The sequence below is a fragment of the Phodopus roborovskii genome, unplaced genomic scaffold, assembly GCF_943737965.1.
Source record: "Phodopus roborovskii unplaced genomic scaffold, PHOROB, whole genome shotgun sequence".
NCBI lineage: Eukaryota > Metazoa > Chordata > Mammalia > Rodentia > Cricetidae > Phodopus > Phodopus roborovskii.
This window is the reverse complement of record NW_026126482.1, coordinates 24,881,158-24,888,570: the sequence shown is the minus strand read 5'-3', so window position 1 is coordinate 24,888,570 and position 7,413 is coordinate 24,881,158.

Below are 7,413 nucleotides of genomic sequence, written 5' to 3'. Positions count from 1 at the left end.
TGTAATTATGTAAAGATGTAAAAAATGTTGCATTTGTTTGGTCTAATAAAAAGCTGAATGGCTAATAGGTAGTCAGGAGAGAGATAGGAGGGGCTGGCAGGCAGAGAGAATAACTAAGAGGAGGAATTTAGGCAAGAGAGAAAAAGAAAAAGAGAACAAGGAGAAGGAAAGGGTCATGCCTGGAACAAGAAGCCAGGCAGCAGCCAGCCAGTTCCAGCCAGACACTAGAAGCAATGAAAGCAGGATGTACAGAAGGAAAGAAAGGTAAAAATCCCCAAAGCAAAATATAGATAAAGAGACACAGGTTAATTTAAGTTAAAAGAGCTATTCAGAAATGGGTCTAAGTTAGACGGAGAATTCACAACTAAGAATAAGTCTCCATGTCATGATTTGGGAGCTTGTTTGTGATCCACAAGAAAGAATCCTGGTGCAAGATGGTTTTTAAGGATAATTCCCTGTGTGGCCCATCTCACGTTCCCCCTTTCCCATTCTGTGCTCATGCAATTATAGTAGAACCACCCATCAAAGCTGTAGTTTATAACCATGTTGACTAGCTGAGCACTGGTTACAGCTTGGGTTGTTGTCTGCCCCCACCCCATCTCTGTCTACCTCTCTTCCTCTCCAGTATGGGATTCAGGGGATATTTGGGAGTCAGTTCTTTCCTCGGAAGGAGAGACTGACCTAATTGAACTCAGGTTATCAGTTTTGATAAAGGGCAGCTTTACCTGTGAAGGCTCTTGCAATAACTATTTCCTCTTTTGTAACTGATGGATTCTTTTTATTATGGAGAACTATGCTGAGATTGCAGTGGTGTCCTAGTCCATATATATACACATCTTATACACATCTCCATTTTTTTTGTATCTGAGTACTCTTTGTAAAACTGCTATTAATATAAAACCACTAGATTACATTTATAATTTCAATATCAATACAATACCTTCTATTTATTTATATTTGACCTCTACCCACAACCCCAGCATTTACTGACTATTACTGTCTGTTTTACTTTCATATATGTTAAATTAGCCCTTCTAAGTGAGATATTTTATTGTCTCCAGACAATTCTTGAATTATTATTTCTACTCTATCAGAGATATTTAACACAAAATTCCTGGGACCAGAGGTATGAGATTTTTCCTCCACCCACTAAAAATTCTCCAGTGGATCCCAAATGTTCATCCTATAATTCAATTTTCACATTAGTTACCAGGAGATAGCATCAGACCCTACTGGTTAAGGGCTCAACCACATGACTGTCCTCACATCAGGTGCCAATGAGTTTCTGACCAACTGCCAATAAATAGAGGGTTACTCTGATTCCCTTCCTGGGATTTTGGTAAATTTGTAAGAGTGGCTTGTAGAACTCAGGGGAGGGACATTAATTTACCTTTATTTCTTCTTTTAATATTTTCTTATTTTACCTATTGATCTCAGATCCCTCTCCCTCCTATCCTTCCATGCCCCCCCAAAGATGGTCCTATCCCATCTCCATCCTCTCCCCAGGGTGGGTGAGGCCTTCTGTGAGGGATCATCAATGTCTGTCATTTGGCATAGGCCTAAGCCCTCCCCCTATGTCTCTAGGCTAAGGGAGTATCCTTCTATGGGGAATGGGCTCCTGAAGTCCATTCCTGCACTAGGGATACATCCTGGTTCCACTTCAGAGGTCCTATAGACTGCCCAGACCTCCTAACAGACATCCATGTTCAGGGGTTCTGGGTCAGTCCTATGCTGGTTTCCCAGCTATCAGTCTGGGAGTCCCTGAGCTCCCCCTTGTTCAGGTCAGCTGTCTCTGTGGGGTTCTCCAGCCTGTTCTTGACCCCTTGCTCATCATTCCTCCCTCTTTGTAACTGGATTCCAGGAGTTCAGCTCAGTGTTTAGCTGTGGGTGTCTGCTTCTGTTTCCATCAGCTACTGGATGAAGGCTCTAGGATGGCAGATAAGGTAGTCATCACTCTCATTATCAGGGAAGGGCATTTAAGGTAGCCTCTCCATTATGGCTTAGATTGTTAGTCGGGGTCATCCTTGTAGATCTCTGGACATTTCCCTAGTGCCAGATTTCTTTTTACACTCTCTATCATTATGCTTATTTCTCTACCATGAAAGATAATAGCCATATGGAATTGAGGTATGGGGCAAAGGAAGAAGGGTGGCACTTCTCTGTCTTTTCTATTGCTACCTTCTAGAAACTGCTGCATCTGGTAAGCATATGCTACACAGTTTTAATCATTTTTAACAGAAATTTTTATGTGGGTAGTTCCAAAGAGTATGATCATGTCACTTTCCCGTAAGTGATTATGAGTATCTGTTGCATCAACTTTCCTGCTTGTGTTGTTCATATCATACTTAAGTTTTACATATCCATCCTCTACGTTACTCAAACATGTGTTGAGCAATCATAGCAATGGTTTTGAATTTCTTACTTTTCCTATGAGCATGACCAAGCTTTGCTTTGGAAAAGACTACATTTTTAGAGTTCAGTGAATAATGTGTGAGGTAATATCTCATTGAAGTTTTGATTTGGACTCTTCTTAACATCCTGAATATTTTTTGTATAATTCTTGGCTCTTTAAAAGTCACTTAAAAAAGCTTATTTTATTTTTTACTTAAGTGTGTGTACAAATGAGTATGGATGCTCACAGATGTCAGAGGTATCAGGTCTCCTGGAGTTGGGAGTTACAGGAAGTTTTGATCTACCATGTATCTGGTGGGAAATCAAACTCAGGTCCTCTGGAAGAGCAATCCATCCTCTTAACTGCTAAGCCACATCTCAAGTACCTTATATGCCTTTTTTGAGATTTGTCTATTCAGGTCTTGGCTCATGGTGCTTTTTTTTAAAAAATTGAATAGCAAGCGTTAAACTTTATTTTAATTTGTGTTTTATGTATAGGGGTGTTTTGCCTGCATGTATGTGCCATTTGTCTACAGAGACAGGAAGATGGTGTTGGATCTCCTGGAACTGGAGTTATAGATGATTGCAAGTCTCCATATATTGTTTGGAATTGAACGAGGCTCCTTTGCAAGAGCAACTGGTGCCTTTAACCATTGCCCATGTTTGAATCGGGTTATTTTTTCTTCCTATTGAATTTTGAGTAGCTTGGACACTGACTTCTTTTGCTAATGTTTCCCTTCTGAAGGCCATTTCTTTGTTTTTTAAAAACATCTTTTTCTTATTTTACATATTGATCCTGATCCAAGTTCCCTCTCCTTCCCTCCCTCCCATGACCCCCACAGACATCCCCAACCCATCCCCATTCACTCCCCAGGGAGGGTAAGGCCTTCCATGAGGGATCATCAAGGTCTGTCAAGTCACTTGGTTTAGGATCTAGGCCCTCTCCAGTGTCTCTAGGCTAAGGGAGTGTTCCTCCATGGGGAATGGGCTCCCTAAGAAATCTGTTCCTGCACTAGGGATACATCCTGGTTCCATTGTCATAGGTCCCATAGACTTCCCAGGCCTCCTTCTAACTGAGACCTACATTCAGGGGGTCTGGGTTGGTCTTATGCTGGTTTCCCAGCTATCAGTCTGGGGCCCATGAGCCCCGCCTTGTTCAGGTCAGCTATTTCTGTGGGTCTGAAGGCCATTTCTTTTTTTCCTTTTCTTTTTTAAATTTAAATTTGAAACAAGATTGTTTCACCTGTCAATCCCAGTTCCCTTGCCTTCCCATCCTCTTCTATCACCCCCACTAAACCCCAGCCCATCCCCTCTCTGAAGGCCATTTCTAAGCATTGCTTTCAATAGCTGTGCAGCAGCTTGCTAATTTAATGCAATTCTATTTGTCTTTTTATTTTGCTTTCTGTGTTCTGGGATTGTACACAAGATTGTTCAGGTCAACAGGTAGATTCTTTTCCTTCTGTTTTATCCCAGTAGATTTAGATTCAGGTCTTACACTGAATTAGGGCCCTTTGTCTTCCCTTGCTCTCAGTCCCTGTGTGTGCTCAAAGAAGAGGTCATGTGTGCACATAGTGACGTGGCAGCTACACACGAGACAAAGCGTAGACCTCAGAATGAAGTCAGCCTTGCTGGAGCTTGGATGCTGGATTTCTCAAGGGAAAGACTGTGAGAAAGAAGTCTCCGCTGTTTAAGCCATCCATGTAAGGCAGCTGGAACCTGAGCTCGGAAACCTTATCTCTTGCTGTTAATCTTGATCACCTGGCAAGGTACTTATTGAATTTTTGCATGGCACACTGTAAAGTCACTCTGTTTCTCCTTCTATTTTGTGTTGTCCAGAAAGAGGTCACTGTATTCAGATGTTATTTCCACAAATGGGAAGTAAGAAGCAACGAGCAAGGTCTTAGGCAGAGACTACATAATGGGAGAGGGGATTTCTTCTGGGCAGGTTATTTGTCTCTTTGTAACTTATTTTGTTGCTGTTGTTAATTTATTCAGTTCTTTATTCACATGTGTATGGGCTGACTTGCTTTTTAGTTATAACCTCTATTTGTTTTCCTTGTTCATATTGTCCCATTTGTGACTATTGAGAAAGAACTCTTTCAGTTGACTTATATCTCCCATTGACAGACTCCATAAATGTAGGATCTTTTCCTTTTTTTTTTAGACACAGTACAGTTCTCCAGGAGAACCCTTTAGAGGCTTTTAGAGTCCCATTCAACTCAAGAAAAAGTCATTTCTTCAGGAATCTCTGGTTCCTTTTCTTGGACCTTAAAAACAAAATATGGACAGTAGGTGTGTTGTTGCTGCCGAGGGATGGTCTTGTTTCCAGTCCCTCCATCTGACTCAGTCAGAAAATATATGAAATTGGGTGTATGTACACAGATCGGTAAATACTTTGCTATGCATCCATCTGTGCCTACATTAAGCTAAGCATGAGCCCATACCCACTTTCTGCCACCCTTCCACCCAATCATTAACTACAAAGACGTGTGGCATTAGCATTGACCTGAATGCCCATGGGAAAGAACTTTCAATGGGAGGGCGGATGGTGGTTACAGACACCCCTCCTGCCTTTTGTCTTGCAGACTCTCCTCAGTTCAGTTACTTATGTCAGCATCTTTCCCCCTCACACCCTCAGTGATTTCTCATGCACTTGCCATATAATTAGATTCAAGTCTGAATTCCATGCTGATAGTCCTTGTCTTCCTAAATGGTTTTTTTTAAAAGAAAAATTGTGCATACATTAAGCTTTCTTTGCCATGTGTATTCTATGCACTTTGACAAGTGCATATTGGGATTGACTGATTTGTACAGCTCTAGAGTCTCGGAGAAAAAAGAACAACCACTTCAGCTCAGCCAATCCTCAACTTGAGGCACATGGGGGGGGGTATTGCGGTAAATAAGGATCAGGATAAACAAATAGGCCGAATAGATGTTTATTCAGGGAGAAATAACTTACAACCTAGACAGATGAACACCAGGAAATTCAACCCGATCCTCTCCTGTCAGAGTCACGCCAGAAAGAGAGAGCGCCTTCCTGGCCCCCTCCGACCTCCTTCCTCAGGTCACCTCCGCCCATCGCTCCACCCCCCAATGGGCGTGGTCAGTGCTACAGAAGGACTACCTCACTACAATTCCCCTTTTAGTCTAAAGAAAAGATTTAGGCTTAATACAAAACTATATACAAAACAGTGAATAACAAGTGTGCTCTAAGAAAAGGAAAATCGAGAACAAAATGACCTACATATCTAGTCCTAGGGTGAGGGCATAATGGAGTTTACAATAGAGTTGTCCTAAGCTGGAAAACGTAAGTCTAGTACCTAATATATCTAACTAGGAAGAGAGAATAATAGTTGTGATAGTTTAATCTTCAACCTCATCAAGACCTGAGAAGGAAATTAACAATACTAGAGTAGACAGGAAATGCGGATGGACAACTTCCAAAAGGTGCAGCAAGGACAGAAACAGCAAGCCACCTGAACAGTCACCCTAGGTCTCACAGCGACGTTGGTACACCCAGATTTGGCTAAGGCCAAGAGAACTTGACAGACCACAACAACAGCAGGGAAATAGAATGGCTGTCTTACCCTGACTTGGCAAGGTCAAGCAGTCTTCTATATTTGTCTCCTGCAAGCACATAGGACTGCATGTCCAAATCAGTGGTCAAGGTGGGGGCAATTCTATGCCCAACAGGCCATTAGCTGAGGCGAGACTGAACTCCAGCAGGAGCAACATCAGTGTCCAACATATTTTCGGGAAAGTGCACGGTGCTGTCAGGAGCAACAGTGTCTCATGTTAATGGAGTACTAATATTAAAACATTTAAATGCCATGTTCTGCATGTCTATGAAGTGATTGAAGATTAAGCATCTATATCTGACTAATCTCATAGGTACAGGAAATGTGAGTGAAGATAATCTGTAATACTCGGGAACTTAGCTAAAAGACTGATTAAAACTTTCCTGAGTAAAGCAGGAGCAAATACTTAAACAATATAACTATTTACATATACCTACATGTAAATCCCTAAAATAGAGGTAGAGTATAAGTGTCAAGACAAGAGGTAGAACTATAAAGGGCAGCAAGATAAATATCTCAAATTGTATCAATATACAAAATGTCTTGAATACAGGAAAAGTATACATACATAGAATATGGTAAAAAATAATGTGTATAAAATATTATAAGTGGAAACATTTAACACAATATAACAAAATATAAACTTAATTTTACATAGCTTACCACATAGGAATACATAACAATGTAAGCTGTAAAATACTATCTCATTCATACTCAAATTCTCAAGGAAATAGGCTAATCTACTTATATCCCATCTAAACCATACCTTTACCCACCATTCCCTATTCCTGTCTAAAAGATAAACCCGAGTGTAAGCATCACCCAATCCCAAATAACTAAAACCAACCCAAAGACGATGACTATTATCCCAAAATTCCAAGGGTAGGGAAAGGGGGCGTAGTCATATTAAGATTACTTCCTGCTGAAATGGGACGATGATTGCTCCAATGGATCCTGTAGGAAGAAAATTTTTAGCAACCGGGGGGGGGGAGACAGAAAGCCCCCCAAAGCCATTTAAACAGCATGACTAGAAAAATAAGTCAGACAACAATGTAGAATTTGACATGTTCTATTAGCTCCCAGTCATTTTTTATTAATTTATTTTATTTTATATAACAAAGTCCAATTAAATGAAAACAAACATTTATACACAATATTTGGGAATTCGGGCGTTATTCTTTCCAAACTTCTTCCTGCTGGTAAGGGGCGCTGTCATGGGTAGCCCCCAGTTATAACATGTAAAAGGACATAGGTGATGGCAATTAAAAATAATTAATGCCAACAAACATATTATATTTATATGTCAGGATACTATAAGTTCAATCTGTAATACCTGTAAAAAGGTATTAAGTTATGTTACTTGGTGTTGTCCTCAGACAGTTTGTATTTTACACATCCAGAATAGCCATAATTCAATTCTAATTAGACACAATGACTACTGGTC